Genomic DNA, 21,050 nt, shown 5'->3' with positions numbered 1-21,050 from the left:
AACACTAAAAAGCTAAAAAATAGAATAATGGTTGCAGTGCAGTTTAAGAAATATAATACAGTAGTAAAATGCATAAATGGATTAATATTCTTGGATGTGGTTCAATCAAAGGCAGCAAACAGAGACGTCTTCAGTCTGGATCTAAAGGAGCTGAGGGTCTCTGCAGACCTGCAGCTTTCTGTGACTTTGTTCCAGATGTGTGGAGCAGAAGAACTGAACGCTGCTTCTCCATGTTTAGTTCTGACTCTGGGAACAGGAAGTAGGCCGGTCCCAGACCACCTAAAGGGGTCAGGATGGTTCATGAGGTAGCAGCAGATCCCTGAACCATTCAGTGCTTTATAAACCAACAGCAGGACTTTAAAGTCTTTGTTGGACAGGAAGCCAGTGAAGACCTCAGAACTGGAGCGATGTGATCCACTTTCCTGGTCTTAGTGAGGACTGGAGCTGCAGCGTTCTAGACGTTTCTAACTTGAACAAAAAGCACAAACAAGTTGCCGTCATCTCTCTCTTTAATTTAAAACATTTTGAGTTTTAATAAATCACATTTTCATGCCCATGGAATGTTTTCTCTCAAATCAGACTTGCAGATGAAAGAGATCGTAGCATAAAACACATAAACACGTCCATCCTGTAAACTCTTTAACTCATCTGTATTCTGCTCACTCTGCCCCCCCCCGCCCCCCCGCTGTGACTGGAAGTAGACCATCAAGTTCACGCCGGCGTGCCGAGATCGATGTGTTGTGAATTGTGAGCAAACACAACTTTTGATGCATGAATGGCTTATTATCAGGTTACAATGCCAGCAAGTCCAAACTTCAAACCACAGGGAAACTCCACTGGAGGCGCACCGTATGGCTCTCAGTGAATAACCGCGCTTTTAAACGTCCAACACAGTTAATTGCCGTCACGCTTTTGTCATTTTTTGGTAGCAAGCAGTGAAAGAGCTTAAACGAGGCTGAATGTACAATATTGATCGTAATATTGATCTAAATGTGTAACCTGAAAACACACATTTCTATTGTTTTCAATTTGTGCCAAAACACTAACTTTTGCGTTTAACTGTAAGCAGCTGAATTATTGTAATTATAAAACCATTTTCCTTTATCCACTGACACGTTCAGAGGAAACGTCACGTCGGCCCAGTTCATGTTTTATTCCTGATAAACATGTTTCCACTGTTTGTCTACATTTTGTTCATCATCTCTTTATCTACATTAGATTAGATTTATTTATTTGTCATTGCATGTTATACAACGAAACGTTGTTTGAACAATCTGTTCCGTTAAGCAGCATAATGACATATAGAAAAACAGTAAAAAACAGTAAAAAAACATTGATGAACTTGTAAGGCGTCAATAATTTAACACTGACTCTTCGTACTTTTCTTTCGATGACTTAAGCACATTAATAATATATAATCCATATTTTCACAATAACAATCTATTGAATTTTAAGTAAACTTGTGATTTTCAATCTTCTTTTCTAAGCCGATACTTCATGCACATATTTACATATATAAATATATATATTTATATATATATATATATATATACATATAAATATATATATATATATATATATATAAATATATATATATATATTTATATGTATATATATATATATATGTATATGTATATATATATATATATATATATGTATATATATATATACACATTTTCAGCACAAAAGCTGTAAAAAAACAAACAGCAGACACAATTCGTGGAGCATTTAGCAGCTAAAGTGAGAGATATTCCCCAAAAACAGCTAAAAGAGACTGAAAACTGGACTCGCATACGTCCGTTTGCCGTTAAACATGACTACAAACGAATGGTAATGTTGCTCCGTAACTGCTGGATGTGTGAATAAGCAACTTAAAAGGTGGCCGTTATTTAGCCTCACCACTCTTCTCTTACATGCACACTGGAAAGCAGTCCAAGGCTCCGTTATGCACCAAAGCATCTCTTGAGCGCCGGCTTCCCGCACTGGTGCTGCGCATCGCCGTGAGACATAAACGCCTCACCGTTCGACCCACTCCTCGGTATCTCACGGCGCGTCCTGATGTGTTCTGGATCCGCTGTGGATCGGGACCAAATGGTCTCCAACGGGATGGAGCGGTCTGATTTCAGCAGGGGGGGGGGGGCGTGGACTGGAGAGGAGAGGACTCCTTCACAGCTGTCCAACAAGCACTCTGAAGACTGACAAAGTGTTTGAGAGTGTGTGTGTGTGTGTGTGTGTGTGTGTGTGTGTGTGTGTGTGTCATGAGGTCTCAGGGCAGCGCCAAAGTGAGTCAAGTGAACATACAGGGAGGGAAAAAAATATGTTTTTAAAGATGCATTTCATTCACCTCCATTGTTATTGACTATCTAATGTCCGTGTCAGCACTTAATCAAAGTGAATTTATACTCAAAGCGCCCTTGAGTGTCTGTCTGCATCCTTGGACAAAGTCTATATGTGAATGCTGCTGCTGTGTGTGTGTGTGTGTGTGTGTGTGTGTGTGTGTGTGTGTGTGTGTTGCCGTTGATTTGATAACAATGAGATTAACATTTAGAGAGGGTGGCAGTCGGTTCCGCCCGAGTGGCACACACGGCTGTACGTAACTCACCGCATTAAAATTGAGCAGCAGGACTCTGACAGCAGATATTCCTGTAATAAAGTGGCTCCTTCCTCCAGCAGGCCACTAGCATGTGTAATCACTTCCTCTTACAGTCGCTAACCTTACAGTGTATCAGCTTTCCTCTTCATTAAGTCCTCACCCGCTCTCTTGAACAGCCACTGGAGTAAGCTGCTCTTTCTTTATTTCTTGCCTCGCAGAGGTTTTTGGCACCAGAGCTTTTATTTCGTGGTACAGCAGCAAAAAAAACCTAAATAAATGAATAAATAGGAAATCTAGTTAATGATCAGCTGAAGGCTACGCCATAAATATAGATGATCCTGCACCTCTGGATAAAAGTTCATTTGTACGCGGACCTTGTTGAGATTACCAGGTGTGACATGAAGAACATTTTTAAAACAATAGACAACATTTTGTGGTAGTATTCTCTTGTTTTACCAAAAACAAACTTGTGTATTTGCCCCCAAATTAGAATCAAACAGCCTTTACAAATATGTCCACAACACGTGTGTTATGTTCTCCTGAGTAGCAATGTGAGACGTATTCCTCATATGTTTGTTTTTAAATATTTATGTCTTCAGTAGCATGAAAGTCAAGAGAGTATTTACTGCGATTTCTACAGTATTACCAGTAGCAGGTCTTAAGTTGTACTAGTTGTCCTGCGGGTGGCACTGGAGTGTTTGGCGGTTCATCCCGGGGAGCGTGAATGTTCTTTGGGAACTTCATGCCAACATTTACCTTTAGAGCTTGATATTTCTGGCGAATGTTCATGGACTCCGTAGACTCTCAACAATTGTCTTAGATGTTTTTCATTTCTGTGGATTTGGAGGTTGGAATGAGATATATATATATATATGTATATATATATATATATATATATATATATATATATATATATATATATGTGTGTTTTTAAAATGTTACATTTCTACACGCTAACACCAGCAGAATACTTTTAGCACTTGATTAACTAGCGTTAGCTCATCTATGCTACGCTAGCTACTGGAGGTAGCTATACTGAATGTAAACAGCTGCTTTAATGATGGTAACGGTGAATAAAGACGAACCCGGCTAATTTCATTGTCTTCAGTCGTGATCTCCAGTTGATGTGTTGGTTAATTTTCACACTGAGATCTGTAGCTTTAGCTTCTATCTTTATCTTTTTAACCTGTTTTCATCCTGGATACATCCTTCAAACACATGTTGTCTCTCTCTGAAATCACTTTTTAGTTTCCCCGAAAAAAAACACATATTTATTCAGGGAGTGCAGTTAGTGACAGTGTGGGCTCCACGGTAACGTAGCTCTGACGGGCGTGACGGAACTGCAGCAGGGGGGGCGTGGCTTAGTAAAAAAAGTGGTCAATCGTGGCTTTGACGGCTGCGTCGTCACATGACCCGGGAAGAGGGTAAGAGGACGCCGTCGACGAGCCGTCGCTCCAGTTATTACTACTGAAATATCAAGCATGTGAGCCATATGTGTGCACTGTGCGTTTGCGAGACGAGAGAGCGAGGGGGAGAACTGAGGTGAGAGAATGAGTAAGAGCTGGGAGCAGGAGTGGAGGAGGCTCGGGCTTGTGGAGGCAGCTCGGCTGATTTGCGGCTTCATTCCAGCGCGTGGGCCCTTTTTTTTTTTCTCTCAGGCTCCGTTGCCCGTAACAGGTTGACGCGATAAACTCTGTAGCCGAGCCAGTCAGATGTGGCACACGGTGGAGGCGCCCTCCTCCTCCTCCTCCTCCTCCTCCTCCTCGCTCCTCTCCCCTTGGCCCGGTGTCTCATTGTGTGACGCCGCGGGGGGCTCCAGTGTGCTGCTGGCATTACACTTTTTTTTTTTTTCACACGGCAGTAATTGATTTCTTTAATTTGCTTCAAGAGAAACTGTTGTCAGCCAACCAGGCAGCCATTTTTTCAGGCCACTTTAATTAAATGCCAGGTCTTTAGGTGTGATATGAAATTCGTTTGGCTCCTCTGATCTCCTACTCCTCAGACAATTCATTAACATTTTCATTTCCGCCTTTATGTTTTTACACAAAGCTTCAAAAAGGAGCTCATCAGTGACATTTCGGTTCCCGCGCCATACATTCAATCATTTATTTAAGTGCATTTAAACTAGAGATTAAGTGCAGCGTGGCTGTTTCACACGAGATAATACGGAGTCTGTAGAGCCTCAGTCGGCGGAGGAATTAAGGAGAATAAAACAGCAGACCTCCTGTTGGGCGTCTTTTATTGGAGCTTCTGTTATATATTGTAGCTGTTTCAGGTTACTAAACTGTACAGAGATAATAGAATCCACTGCAGTGAATGTCAAACAAAGATTCGAGTCCTCACTTTTCTGAATCTTCCTCACGCAGCGTCATTAATCTGCGGTGAACAGGTTTTTATCCATAATAGCCTTCAGTCCCTTTCACAACAATCAAAAAGGTCTCTTCAGCCCTACGATCTGATGGGGAATTATAGGTTTCAAATCTCTTTCTCACATCTCACATGTAGCACCTGATGAGACAACGCGGGGCAGGTGGTGTATCATCGCTCTCCAGCAGCAGCAGAACAAGCATTTATTTCAGTCGTAATAGCAGGGCAGCAGGCACACCTCCCTAATAATATCCCGATGCCTCCCCACTCGCTCTGACTCAGAGATCTTCTGAAAGGCCCCTCTCCACTCATCCTCTCAGAGTGGCCTTCCTCTCGTGGAGATGGAACAGCAGCTGCCTCTTCCTGCCTCCCACCATACGTCAACGCATCGGCACTGCTCTGCCTGCCTTCAAACGGCAAAAAAATAAATAAATACGAGGCTCGCTAAACCCGAAAGAATAGCCCGCCGAAGCTCACATTACAGCCGTTGATGCGTATTGACAAATATATTTTTTGACCGGCGAATACTTTGGTTACAGCCAGACGGAGCTGGCAGAGCAGGAGTTTGTGTGATAGTTGTGGAATGTATGAAAATAATTTAGCTGCAGGAGTTCTTCGGGAGGGTGGCGGGCATCTCCTTTAGAGAAAGGGTGAGAAGTTCGGTCATCCGTGAGGGACTCGGAGTAGAGCTGGAAAGGAGCCAGTTGAGGTGGTTCGGGCATCTGGTAAGGATGCCACCTGGGCGCCTCCCTAGGGAGGTGTTCCAGGCACGACCAGCTGGGGAGGAGACCTCGAGGGAGGCCCAGGACCAGGTGGAGGGACTATATCTCCAAACTGGCCTGGGAACGCCTCGGGATCCCCCCGGTCAGAGCTGGATGATGTGGCACCGGGAAAGGGAAGTTTGGGGTCCACCTGCTGGAGCTGTTGCCCCCGCGACCCGATCCCGGTTAAGCGGTTGAAGATGAGATGAGTTCTTCTTGGGTAGTCTACATGTTTGGCATGGCTTTAGGTCAGTCCACCACCTTCACCGTCTTGACTGAAATATTTGAACAACTTTTAGATGAATTGCCATAAACACTTTGATTACTAAAAAAAGTTTTTGTTTTTTTTCTTTCAATTTGAATTACATGGGATTCACACTATGGTCTTATTGTCTTGTCTGTGTTTCCAGAGTTGATCTAAAAATAAAGAAAAATATATTTAATTGTGCTTTCTTTGTTAGCTAGGTTAGTGACGACATAGGTCGGCGCGCCCACGGCAAATAGGTAGCTAACGTTAGCACTGATTCACTCAGTAACATTAGCGCCGATTCACTCGTTAACGTTAGCGGCGATTCACTCGTTAACGTTAGCGCCGATTCACTCGTTAACATTAGCGCTGATTCACTCGGTAACGTTAGCGCTGATTCACTCGGTAACGTTAGCGCTGATTCACTCAGTAACATTAGCGCCGATTCACTCAATAACGTTAGCACTGATTCACTCAGTAACGTTAGCGCTGATTCACTCGGTAACGTTAGCGCTGATTCACTCAGTAACATTAGCGCCGATTCACTCAATAACGTTAGCACTGATTCACTCAGTAACATTAGCGCTGATTCACTCGGTAACGTTAGCGCCGATTCACTCGTTAACGTTAGTGCTGATTCACTCGTTAACGTTAGCGCTGATTCACTCGGTAACGTTAGCGCTGATTCACTCGGTAACGTTAGCGCTGATTCACTCGTTAACATTAGCGCTGATTCACTCTGTAACGTTAGCGCTGATTTTTCCTGAGGAGAAAATGAAACGCAAATTCAAAAGCGGTGCCCAAAAGCGGCATTCAAAACAGAAACTTGTTGAATTGAATGCCAAACTTCCAAAAATAACAAGTATTTTTCGACCAGCCGGTGAAGGATGCACTAATCTGCCAGAAGAGACAGGTATTGTACTGTTTGCTATAGCTAACATTACCACGTAGCTAACGTTATACTTTGACAGCCTATCTTGTCTATATGGGGGGGGGCTCTCAGGGTATATTCTGCGGTGGGGGGGGGGGGGGGGGGCTCACGTGTTTCCGTTATGGTACTGCTGTTGGCCTACAAAAATACAACAGCACTCTGCAAAAACGAATGCCATTCCCATCGGCCTTAGCTGTACTTTGTATTTAGTGCTCGTTAGCCAATGTTAGCATGCTAACACGCTAATCTAAGATGGTGAATTAAGGAAGGAAGCTCAATGGCGTCACAGAGAGACGACATCCGAAGTCTTGAGTCCAACCCCGCGTGTCCAGTCCACTTAAAGTGGTCTTTCCTTCAGCCGCATTCCAGTAACTGTTGATAGTATATATATATATATTTTTTTTTTTGTTTTGCAAGAATATTGAACACACGTTGGCGGCTCATTCGTGATTAATGTGGTAACAGACACTTCCTGCTCTGCTCGTTTCCATTACTGTACGCAGCGGCAGCAGCAGCACGGCGTCTAATCTTTATGTTGTACCTGCGTTTCCTGAATACAGCGGATGTCTATTAGCAGGACGAAAACCTCGGATGAGTCACATAAACAAAAGAGCGTGCAGTATGGACGTGAAAGGCAGAGTCAATAACTGTGAAACACATCATTAAATATTAACGTCATAATAAATAACTGGATTTATACATGTTGAGGAGTGAATGTCACACTACGAAGCTGCTGCAGCGAAAAAATAGATCCGACCTGGACTGTAAAAAAAAAAAAAAAAAAAGTTGTTGTTCTCTGAGAAGCAGAAGAACCACGGTGTCAGGACTTCACCTCGAATGCATTTAAAGAAGGCTTTTCATCCTGAAATAGAGCGAGGGGTATTGTAAATGGGGGCATTAAAAGGAATCCCACATCAATTTCCCCCCCCCCCCATGCCAAATGCTGCGTAACAGGAGTCATTTTGACAAAGTAGCCGTGTGATTATTTTTTATTTCCATTTGAAAGCAATTAGCTGAAAGGTCCTTCCCCTGAGTTCTGTGGCAGAATGTGTGGAATGACTCAGTATAATTGCTGTGAAATGAACAGAGTGCCAAGTTGAGAGAAGCATGGAAAAAAAACCGCAAGGGTTCCCTCTCCATGGAAACGCCCTCTGCCTTTGTCAGTGCACCAGGAAATTAGGCGGCAAGTGATAACGGGGCTTGAACGAGTAACAAATGCAAGTGTGTGTGTGTGTGTGTGTGTAGGGGGGGGGGAGTGATATTTACTCCATTTCAAGCCATTATAGAAATTGAGTGTTTCCCCACATCTCACGCTGTGCCTACTGAGCGCTGGATACACGAGGAGGAGGAGGAGGAGGAGGAGGAGGAGGAGGGTCATTAAACATGGCAGCCGCCAGCGTCGTTGCCGGAGGAAGCCGGGGGTATGAACAACACGGCGTTCGCACCGCCGACGGACAGGACAGATATAATGAAGCCCGGCGCTGTCAGCGCATGGCACCGACTGATGATACTGATGCCTGAAAGGAGGACAAGGTGTTGGACGAAAAACGAAAAAAAGAGGAGACGGCTGAGACGGTGTCTGCAGCTCGTCTCATGCCTTTCGCCGAGAGCTGCCTCCTCGGCTCCTGCCCCCTAATTGCCGCCCCGCTCGGGAGGCGGGCCCTCCCTTCGGCGTGCCTCGCTTAATTACGTCAGCCCGGAAAGCGACGGGATTGTTATTGTCATTACCCTCGTTAGTAATTAAGCAGCTATTGACTCCTTCCCTACATTCGGTCTGTTTGATTAGGCCCGAGGTCTGGAGATATGGATCGAGGCTCTCGGAGCCGTCTTTTTTTTTGTTTTTTTTTGCCACCATGCGGCGGCCGTGTCGGCTGAGGAAGATGGAAGGCGGAGAGAGGAAGAGGAAGGACTTAACTGCTGTTTACTTGTCGGCAAAAGCAGACATCCGTCAGCCGGAGTCGGAGCGCCTTTACCTTTCACGCTACATTGTCGGCGGTGACACCGGAGCGCGGGGCCTCCTCGGGAAAAAAATCACCGACGCCGGGGACGTCAACAAATCTGCCGAAAAGGAAAAAGTCTACATGCCGCATAGACAAAGTTCAAGAATATCATTTTGCGATTCATCACGCTCCCGCGTCTCTTCGGCGGAAAAAACACAGAAAAGTTTGCAGGAAACAAGGCGGCCGTAGCCGGCATGAGTAAACACACAGAGAGAGAGGAAAAAGAAAGTTCGACAATGCAAAAGTGTGAAAGTTCATTTCTGACCTCGGAAACAAATCTTCTCTCAAGGTTTCACTCGCGGCTTTTGCTCTGCGAGAAGTAGACGTTGAGTTCTTAGTCTGTTTATTTCAAACTTCTGCAACAGTGCTTTTCACAGAATGCGTTTCCTTTTATTCCACGATTGAATAAGCAGTCAGTCAGAACCTTTCTTTTTTTAAAAAGCCTCGGCTGAAGAAAAAAATTGTTTTATTTTGAAAGAAATTTGAATTCCATTTTTTATGTTTTTCAACTTTGTCAACTATTTGTCATGGAATTAATCATTAGCACATCTGCCGAATGTTTTTCTGCTTATTTGTGAACTTATTTCAACTGCAGCGGAAATAAAACTAATAATTTATATGAATATTTGTAAAAATTAAAAGTTCTTCACTGCAGGCCCACTTCCTTTTAACCGAAAACCTGATGCCAGATCGTATTCCGGCTCATTGGTCTAGGTTTTGATCACAAACTGGTCGTAACGATCGCAGACGGAGACTGTGAAACGTGGAGTGCTTTATTAATTGCCGTCTTCTTTCTCTGGGTCTGTGTTCAGGTTCACCGCATCTTGGTTCTGGTCAAATCATCTCTGGGTTTATTTGGTGCACTTGTGTTTCGGTCTAGTGCTGAATTAGTTTGTCTTCTTAAAGGACCCCCGTGCACACGGATACATAGATATATAGATACATAGATTTCCACAGATGTTTCGTTGGATCACGCAAAAACACAATTTAACACCAAAAGGTGTCACCAGAAGTCAAAGAAGCTCAGATCCGGTGTTTTTTTTGTTTTTTTTTAAAACTCCAGGGATTCCCTCGCTTTGGTGAAAGTGGCAGAGAAGGATGACAATAATAGTGTGAGTTTAGAAGGAGGAGTGACAAGGACCCAAAAAAGCAATTCCTGACTTGAGCACTAATCCCACTTTCGCTCTTCTTCGCTGGGACGCACCGGGAGCGAGATAAGCCTGGAGGGTAATGCGGAGGCGTGTCTCCCGCGTCCTCGGCGGTGACAGCCCCTGACAGGCGGACCCCAGCAGCACGCCTTGTTTATGGTAATGCCGGTGGCCCGGGCCAGCTCCCACACTGAGCGCCGCAGATAGGGACGTCACGGGCCCGTCGGAGTGGCACTCGCAGCCTCTCGCTGGGCTGAGGCGAGGTGAGGCCTGCTGGGACTCCCTCCCTCCTAATCATCTGTGAATGGTTCATCTGCTTCTCCACACTTCGTTTGAAGCATAAACGACATCGAGAGAGAGAGAGAGAGAGAGAGAGAGAGAGTTCTGCGTTTAATGCTCCTTTGCTAACATGTCTTTCTTATAATATGTTTTGTTTATTCTGATGAGGTCAGATCCTTGACAGTTTCAATCAAAACCAGCTATGCACTGCCAGTTATGCTTTTATTTTACGTGTTGTGTTATTCACATGATTCACACTCATGTACCGAACAACTGATACTTTGAGCTCACTCTATACTTTGACTGATACTTATACATAACTAAACATTGGTGGAAATAAAAACAGAGGCTTTTTAATATCGTTCGTTACATAATGCCGGCTGGTATCATGCAGCAGTAGCAATATGTACCAAAAATCATGGACAAGGAAGTAAAAAGACTGCAGTTGATGTTTTTGTCACGTAACATCAGTAACGGCACATCCGTGGTTATTTTAACCCAGAAGACGATCTATTCCTAACCCTAACCAAGGAGTAGTTTATTTTGAAAGGACCTGTAACGAGCATTAATTGACACGTGTCGCTGGACTTCAGTAGGAAAACACGCGGAGTAACTTTTTGCAAGCTATCGTACGAAACCGTTAAATAACGTGATATAACCGCATTTTGTACGAAACTAAAACACCAAAATCATTTTCTGGTTCCAGCTCCTAGAACTTCCTGTTGTTGTTTTAACTCATTTTAAATATCCTTGGGTTTGTTGGTTGGACAACATGAATAATTTAAACATGACATTTTCGGCTTCTGGGATCTTGTGAAGGTCATTTTTTTTTTTCCACTATTTTATTTTATTTTTTTGACATTTCAAAGACTAAATGATTAATATAAGAAATAATCGAGACACGGATCAATAATAGATATGTCTGTAAGTCGATATGACAGACACAGACACGTGAGTCGAGGGATCACTCTTCCTGTATTCATGGCTGCTACTTGAAGGCACCTTTTTTTTTTTTTGTGACTAAAATAACCGGAACCTTTCCGTCACTCCAGCCTCCGGTGAAGCGCCTCCTGGTGTCGCTGCCCCCCGCTCCGCTCCGCTCCGAGCCCGGTTGTCGTCCGCCTTTGTTTATGCGTTGAGGTATCATTCTCATCATACGCCTTGTCCCTCACTGATGAATGGCTGCGCCTCGGTGACCTGCCTCCCCCACCGCCACCGCCGCCCATCCCTCCCTCCTCTTGTTTGTGTCAGTGTGATGTAGGGCTGACCCGTGGAGTCGGGAGCAAGGTGGGGGGACATTGAGACGGATGAAGGGTCAGGGATGTGTGCCGAGGAGCCTCTCCTCTGGGTCTCCTTCACCCGCGGCGTGCTCCACCCGCTCCGGCCTTTCATTCTAATCTGATGATAATGATATTTGCTCAGGACGACCTCTGCTTGCACAGTGTAATTACCCCACCCGGCGTTCTATGATCTCAGCTATTGGAAATCGATGGGCCATAAGAGGGGCCCCATCAGAGCTTATTATTATCACTGCTCGCTTTTCGTTACGGCGCGATCAGATTTAATATGTTGTCGAGTTTTTTTTGTTGTTTTTTTTACCGCATGTTTTTCACCCTCAAGTTTTTATTTTGCCCACGTTGACTCCTGTCAGAGTGACGAGTGCGTCTCGGACTTCAGAATAAGAAATCAGTTTTCTTTTGTCCTGCGGAGATTACACGCAGACGATCAAAGGTTTAATATCCTACTTTTTAAATAATGGAGAAAAAAATCCCGTTCTTTAAGTCACGCTCCCTAAACTATCTGCTCGGCACACACACACACACACACACACACACACACACACACACACACACACACACACACACACACACACACACACCGATGCAGCTCGTGTGGATGTTGTCGAGTGTTATTTCGACCACCTCTTGGCTTCGTAGCAGTTCTCGGCAGTTCCACGCTTCCGCCGTGCATTTTCTGAAGTGGACGCCTATTTAAAATGAGGTGAATCTGCTCTGGATGACTCCCTCCGTTAGCCACTCATCCGGGGGTTAAGTGTCCTCTGGAGCGGACGGCGCTGGCCATCAGGTGACCCCGCCCCCCCCCTTCCTACGCCACCTTGATTGAGACACTTCAGTCGAGGCCTCGCCGTCGTGACCTTCCGAAGAAAAAAACCCCCACAAACACACCTTTTTTTCGCGCTGCCAAGGGTATTTTCGGCGTGCGTGCGGTCCACTGATCTGGACATTATTGCCACTTCTCCAGCCTTATGAAAGCCAAACTTGTTATTTTCGGGAGTAAAGCGGTGACCTTGGCGCCCGTCAAAGAGATAAGAGGATCACAGGTGAGATTTCATCAACGAGGCTAAAACGAGGGCAGAGTTAAGGCACACGACTGAGCCTGGCTCCACAATTAAACGAGTGGGGGGGGGTTGGACTTTTCGCCGTCGTCCTAAAGAAGGGGGTCCTCGAGGGTCCGGGGTTCTTTTGGATCCGGTCGTAGATTGAGTTGTACGTCTTAAGTCATACTCCCACATCTGCTTTGAGCAGCAATTTCCTTTTATTGACCCTTGTAAAGTCCCCGGCTCTGTAAACATCGAGGGGGCTGGCATGTTGTTTATGAGCTATAGGAACCTAATAACACAGCAATCAGCATTTATTTGAGCACCGTACATTCACAAAGGAGTCCAAACGCGAAGGCGATCCTCTGACCTCTGAATACGACGATGGCATCTTCGGGTCTCGGGGACGTTACGAGACGGATTTCTGACGAAAACAAACGCGCTCTGGACGTAAATATGAAGAGGATTAAAGGCCCGAAGGAGACGAGGTCAAAGGATGAAGGAGACGGGACTAGAGGTGGTCGGCGGCGACAACCGGATTGGTCGGGAAAAGTGTATTTTTAGCCTCGGGACAGAAGAGAGGAAAAAAAGGTGACAAAAGGAGGAGGGGTGGAAGTGATCGATATGTTTGTGCAGAAAACGGCAGAGGACTGCCGACACACAACAGAGGAAGTCGTGAGTGAAGCGGTCCCTCGAGGGGACGGCCGGCTCGGCCAATGCGGAGACACAACAAATGAGTTAACGGCAGCGGAGAGAGCGGGGGATGCTGCTAAGTGACAGGAAATATTTGTTGTGAAGTCCAGACTTCCAGTAGCCAGACTGAGAAATGCGAAGGGAAAAGCGTTGGCGTGGACAACTTGAAGTTGGTCCATTTCTGTTCTAAGAGAGGAGGTGAACATGGAAAGTGGTTCTAATGCTTCCCGTTTGTTTGAGTGTGTACTTACGGCACTTTAAGATTGACCCTACTACTCTGTACTCCTTATTTTTCTAAAAGATCTGACCCTTTTATCAACTGCTCCACCTCTGACAGCTGATTTTACCTTCTCAGAGGGCGATGCACCAAATAAGTTGAAATAGACGGATGCCAAAACTTATTTTTTGGCAACAAAGTGCTTCAGCTGAACTTATTTTTACACTCGTGGATAACGGGGTTAAATGTTCAAGCTTGCAGGACTAAAAATATAGTTTTTGAGATGTATTGTCCCTCAGCGCTTCCTCTTCACTCGCTTCCTCTTCAGGACAGGAGGATTGAAATCGGATCATTCAGCCCAACGTGGGACTTTTTTGGTTCGTAGCTTATAATCACGTTTAATCACCAGACTGTTCATGATGCTCGTTCATATTTAGGAGGGCTAACGTTAGCCGGCTCTTTGGATAAGGTTTCCTGTTCTCGTCTTAGACCGGTACGTGTTGCTTTGGTCATCCATGAACTAAGTTAGCATTTACTCTTTGTTTACCGTAAATTTAAAAAAAAATGTATCGTGGCAACAGGTGACAACTGACGCTCACATTTATTAGCTATCTTAACTTAATCGTCCAAACAACAATAAAATGACCCTTAAAATGACAACTCTGCATTTTTAATCAAAATTAACAACAACTACCAACAGCCAAAGTCCTTACAACCTGAACTAATGTGTCACCGGTTAGACTGTCAAAGTGAGAAAAGCAACAGCTTCAATCCGCGAGATTCGTTAGAATGCTAACGGAGATCCGTTAGCATTATTGCTAACGGAGATGTAATATATATATTTATATAGGCGTCTAATTACCGAACATTACAGTTCCCCTCAAACAATCTAAGATGCACATCAGAGCACACCACTGCACAAAGTAACCTGAAGCCATAGCTACAGCTAAAGCTAGCGCTACTTGTTCCAAAATGAATGAATTACTTAAGAAATCCGAGTGGCAGAAAGTGATCAGTATTATCAAGAGCACCTTTAATTCAGAGATACAACTGTTAGCGTTGAGTCATGTATCGTCGTGTGGATATCTTGAGTTGAACTGTGGGCATCAGTCAGTGCGTTATAAAGGGACTTGCCACGAAACCATTATCTCCAATAGAAGAGGCACCAACGCAAAATTAAAATTATGACGTGACAATGGCGTAACGACCCGTCCTCCTTTTTATAGTCCGTGAAGGAGTTTTCTTGTGGTTGTTGTTGACGTTTTTCAGGATGCGGTCAAAAGCATTTTATTTTTTATTTGAGATTTATTTATTTTTGGTCAAATACACGTGCACTAATCACACTAACGTCTTCCATCACATCTGGTTGTGTGCATGTGATCAAAAGCCTGAAAGATTTTCAAAAGGACATTTTACAAATCACTTCAGCCAACGAACAAACGTCACCACACGGTGAATGTATACCAGCAACCGTTGGTCTTTATCATACAACGTGTGTGTGTGTGTGTGTGTGTGTGTGTGTGTGTGTGACTTGTGTGCATGCTTGCGTGTGTTTCTCTCAGCTGTGGCTGGTTAAATGATTTCTTGAAGGGGCTATAGAGCGACCATTTCATTTTGGCACCTAATAAAAGTCAGGTCACACTGTGCCCCGGCTGATCCTCTTTGATATGGTCCGTGCACTTGCCCAAACCCTCTTTCACAGGTGCCAATCATTACAGTCAACCCCCCCTCCCCCCCCCCACACCTCCAACCCCCCCCCCCCCCCCTGAGGGCACGCGGTGGCTTCACAGTAGTGGTGTTGAGGAAGAGGAGAGTTTAATCTGCCCCCTGTTCTGGCAGACCGGCCACATTCTTTGACCCTGTCTAACACCGGTTGGCGGTCTTATTCCCCATCAAAGCTTTCTTCAAAATATCAGTTCTCTGACCCGAGGGGCTGGGCGGTGTTGACGATGCCGGTACCAATTTCCAGAACCCTTAAAGTGATACCGACACCATTAGCGTACTTCATTCCACTGGCTAGCTAATCGTCGTTGCGCAGCGCTCATACTATGCCTCATGTGTGGAGTTTGCACGTTCTCCCTTTGTCAGCGTCGGTTCTCTCCGGGTTCTCCTCGTCAGCCCTGCGATAGTCTGGTGACCTGTCCAGGGTGCACCTGTCCAGGATCGGTTACGGCTATCTTTTGAATGGTGAACTTCTGACACTACTTGGTGGTTATTTCGGTACCCCATCATATCTGATCACTGAAGATCTCTGCTGCAAATATAAGCATTGTCACTTTAAATATGTCTTCAGGGAACTACGCATGCAGTTGCCTTGTGCAAGGGCATGGCGACAGCAGGAACTAATGCCTCCCCAGCTCATGCACTGCAGACACATTTCCCAGCAGGTGTGGGGATTCAAACGGGTCACCCGGCAAAGGTTGCCCATTTCAAAAAGGCCAAAGTTCAGAGGTGAGCCGGCTTTTTTCCAGATCCCATGAATCGCTGGCGGCACATTATATTTAGCGATTGGCTGGGTCTGACACTGCCCTTTTCTGAGATGAATTACTAACTTCATTGCCCCCCCCCCCCACCCGACGGAGTGGTCAGTGTTAAACCAATGACAGCGAGACAGAAATCAAATTGAACTCAGGATCAAATCAGGCCAACAGACGCCAAAGGCAACTTCACCTTTAATGAAAAATTGTAGACCAGCTGATTGCTGTTTTTTTTTTTTTTATAAACATTGCATTTCAAAAGAAGTGGTGAAATTGCCAAATTTAGCTCGTTGGTGAGGTCATAACATCGCACATGTTTTGTCATCAGCAGATTCATCAGTGATCTGTGGTTCTTCCACAGATCACTGTTTCCTTTAGAAATCAGCGTCACAGCCTCCGAGTTCTTCTCAACGACGTATCGATGAAAGACTTTAACAAACTGAACAAAATACTGCACCGTGTTTACTCACTCAGAGCTCCTGTTTAAGGTGAAGGTGACTTCTGGGGGTGAGTTTCTTCAAGGTTGCTAGAATTGGGCTGAGTATACTTACTTTGTATTTGTTCAGCACATTTCAACAACAAGGTGATTCAAAGTGCTTCACGTAAAACCATTAAAAGCATCGAAACATATTGCAAAAGAAAAGGAGATTTAACGACAGTTAAGAACATTCAGCAATCAGAAAAGTCTTCAGTCTTGATTTGAAGGAGCTGAGGGTCTGCAGGCGTTTCATTCATTGTGCTCCGTCTAACAATTTTTAATATTTAACCAACATGTTTCTCTCACCCAACAACCACACGCGTTTGTAGCCCAACATATCCTCTTTTGTCTCATATCTTACGGAAATGTACTCCTAATTTTTGGTGCTTTTTTCCTCCAAAATCCAGTGAAATGTTTTCAACATACAGTCTTTTACAAAATAAACTTCCATTTCCACAGGAAACACCTTTATAAGGTTCAGGAAAAAAATTCGTTGTTTGGGTCCAAATAACCACAGACGTGACAAATGGATCAACTTTGACTTCCTCGTTTCTTTGTGGGTCAACGATCGTTTTTCAATTTCTTTAATCTCCACAAATTAATTTCCACTCAATCCGATGCGTTGGGCCGGTGTCCTACACCTCGAAGACAATGTCTCAGAAGCTCACTGTCTCAGACCGGAGCTGTGTGTCTGCATGGCGAGACGAAAACACGGTGATTTGACCCTTTAACAACAGAACAACAGGCTCCTCAGCGTCTCTAATATCAAAACATCCTCAAACTCGACAGATTCTGTACCGACAACCCCGAGCGGGCATTTCTCTGAATTCCATACAGAACGTACGACACATCGCATCAGCAGAGGACTGCTTATTCTTTGATTTATTCATGTATTCATTGCTGCCCAAGGCTGACCGTCGTATGGCTCAGCTTATACTCTCCACGTCACACGGGAAAGGTTTCCACAAAGTGATTCTTCTCTTTAATGTAGTCTTTGTTCAACGGCTAATATGAAAACGTTTCAGTCAACGAACCGGATCAGAATGTGTATCGTTTGTTTCCTTCTGAAGTCAGGATCAGGAAAGCTTTAACCTGAAATATTAAAACATACATATTTGTATTTTTTAGCATGAAGAACTACGAGGACATTCTGAAGACGCTCACCCGGGAAAACCCGACTCTCTGTTGTTCACTCGTCTCCTTTTTTGACAAAGATTCAAAGTACATAAACCTCACGGGGACCTAGTAGGGCATCCAGCATCGGTCCTGGTCTTATTAGGACATCCAGGGACGGATTTGACCCTTCCACAGGCCGCACGTTTGACTCCCCTGACCTACAGAAAGGTCCTTTCATGATCGTATTGTCAAACCCATTGTGATTAATTAGTTTACTTACTGGAAATCAGTTCACCTCTGTCTCACACTGCAAGTCTTTCACCATCTGCTATCGTCAGGAACTCTTAAAAACAGTTTCAGTTGTCTTCCTGCCAGAGGAGCAGCACCACCGCCCTGTTTCTAATGCTGGAAAGCAGAACCACCCTTTTTAGTCCAGGAGCTTTCCGGTCCAGCCTGGTGCCACACAGCGTGTTCTCAAGGAGAAGGAGGCTTTGTGTGTTTACCTTCACATTCACCAAGTGAACCGCTGAATACAAACTCTGAAAGCTCTGGAGCTCCTCGCATCAGGATTCAAGGTGGATCGGATGCAGACTAAGTCACTCTATTGGGTGAAATAACTCAATTTGATCCTGAAGAGGTGGAAGTGAAGCCCTGGGTTTGAGCTTATAATCTGTTTAATCTTTTGTGGATAGTTAAGAGTGTGGAAATAACTTCATTATAGGTTTGCAAATTAATGAACTTTTATGGATTTATGGAAGTTACTGTACGGTTGATGGTGTGCACTGGATACAAAACAGCTTTTTTTATTGTGCGACAGAAGACTTTAACTCACAATTTATTCAGAATAAGTTCTGTTTCTCCGAGGACTAAATCATTTAATAACCTTTTAAAAAGGTCAGAATGTGCAGCTTTTGTTTGTCATCGTATTTCTACACTTTATTAGCGATGAGTCATTCACAAACACTTGCTGCATGCGGCGCTTTTTTTAATTTAACTTTACCTTATTTCACCGCAGATCGATCGATCGATCGATTGATATCTTTATTTTCGTGTCATCCTGATAACAGGTTCCTTCACGGCTCCGTCTTAAACAAAACGTTCCGCCGTCTCTCTCCTTCCTGGCGAATACAACCTGCTACTGAAGAAAGGTTCCTTCCAAATGTGTCGTAGTCGTCCAGCCAAAGAGAAATCAACATAAATGGAGGTCATCCTTGAACAGTGTTCTCCATTTCCCCCGAGCTCACACCACAAACTGATTCTGTCCTCTGGAGTGGAATCAAACCTGCGGGTCCGTAGTGCTAATGGGAACGTTTACTGTGCACACAGAAGACTTTATTCCCGTCGGGGTTTTCTTCAGGTCCTTTTCTCACACACACACACACACATATATATATATATATATATATATATACATATATATATATATATATATATATATATATATATATATATATATTCAACCGAGGCCGGAGCACAGGGAGCCGGAGGTGCGGTAGCAGCATGGCCTCAACCTGTGTTTTAGCCCTAATCTGTAATTGCATCCAGCGAAGGAGGAACAAGCTCTCTGACGTGACCGGGGCCACGGAGCGCGAGGCCGGAGCCGCCGTCCACGCAAAGCCGGAGAGATGGAGAGAGACGGAGAGAGGGAGAGAGAGAGAGAGAGAAAGAAAGAGAGATGGAGAGATTTGAGCAGGAACAGCAAACACAGATAAAAAATGAACAAAAAAGAAAAGAAGGGAAAAGCAAACGGATTGACTTTGGTAAGAGGTCACTTTTGAAAAGTCCTCCCAAGTGATTGTTCGATAGTACCATTTTTTTTCTCCCCCCCCCCCCCTCAGTTCAGGACACCCCAGAGATGTGAAGTGTAAGGTTATAGTATGGCCCAGTGCTCTATATTAATGGTGACTTTGGCTCACCTAATACGGATTCTCAGGGTTATAGCCCCCGGGTGCCTGCTGAGCAGAATGCGAATGCAAAAAAAAAAAAAAAAAAAAAAAAAAGGGCCGATCCCTCTCCCCCCGTCCCCTCTCCCTGGTCACCAGGGCCCCACCAGCCTCGCTCAAGGTTACAGCCCACACAGGCCCTGGCAGCGATGAAGCCGTCAGCGCTGATTTTAAATGATGCCCCGGACCAGCCGACGCTTAATGTCCCCTCTCCCCTTCTTCCTGCTTTAAACTCTTGTTCAAGTTAGTATTAGAAGAGGCTGGCTGTAGCAGGCTGATGTTAGAACTAAAAAACAAAAACACCCGGCCTCTTGAAGCCTCTTGAGCCGCGTTTTTCCCCTCCTGAAACGAGGAAAGCCTCACACATCATGTGCACGTTTTTCTCGGGGTAAACTACACGGCTTACAATCCCCGTTCAGTAATTACTCCGCTAGATATCCATAGCTACCTGCCACCACTGTCAAAACCACAGCGCCGATGGACGCCGGCGCCTTTTTTCCCCGCGTTACTCCCGTCTCATTGCTCATGCAGATTCCGCTAATGCTTACTTTACGAGTAAAAATGTTATTCTAATGATGGTCGAGGGAGCAGGTTTTTTTTAATTTTTTTGCAGGTAGTTGTTATGGAAACTGCAGCTGCAGCTTAACTGTACGATAAGCCTCCTCTCTTACCGCCCCACACCACCACCACCCCCCCACATCTTCTCTTCCTTTTTTCGATCTGGTGAACACAGCATGCTGGAGTCATTACCAGGGTACAAATGGTTAAGGACAGAGCGGAGACACGGGGGGACAGGGCGGGGGGACGTTCACTCAGATGCTCCCAGAATGCGTTGCCGTCTGGCCGTTTACCGTCCTTCACCGCCACACACTCGACCCGTTTACGACAACAAATGTGGAATATTAGTGCTCCTCACTTCCATGCTTAGTGCTGATTTACAGCTGAAAAAAAAAAAGAGCTCATCGTAATCTGATTTATTGGTTGTGGTGTAAGTGCCGTCTATGTCGCAGCAGACTGAAGCTGAAACTAACCAAATTGTGATCAAATTCTCAAGCGGTTGCTCTTGTTTCTTGGGTAAATCGTGTCGTGAGCGATGGACGTCGTTGATCTGCGTCGTTTTGACTTTTCACTACTATCCTCATCTCAATTCAACCGACGTTGTCCGAGAGAAAGGAAAGGCAAATCGGATCATGTCCAATACTAGAGCACGCCCAAAAAGTTGTGTCTCCAACGCAAAAATGGTTTAATAGATTGTTGCATTTAAGTAAGTATAAGAAAAAGTTTAACAGAACAGATTTAAACCGTTTTAAACCACGTTGACGTACGTAATTTTGGCGAATGCGACCAAAACAAAGTGACTTTCTAGACCCAAAACATGAGCTAACGTCCAGATGTTCCACCAGAGAGACGCTAGGAGCTCCAAGTCACTCGATAACAGAACGTCTTAACGCCATGGAGACGC

This window comes from Cebidichthys violaceus, unplaced genomic scaffold, assembly GCF_023349555.1.
Source record: "Cebidichthys violaceus isolate CVI_PGR_0920_01 unplaced genomic scaffold, fCebVio1.0.p SCAF_36, whole genome shotgun sequence".
Taxonomy (NCBI): domain Eukaryota; kingdom Metazoa; phylum Chordata; class Actinopteri; order Perciformes; family Stichaeidae; genus Cebidichthys; species Cebidichthys violaceus.
Note: the sequence above shows the minus strand (reverse complement) of the source record.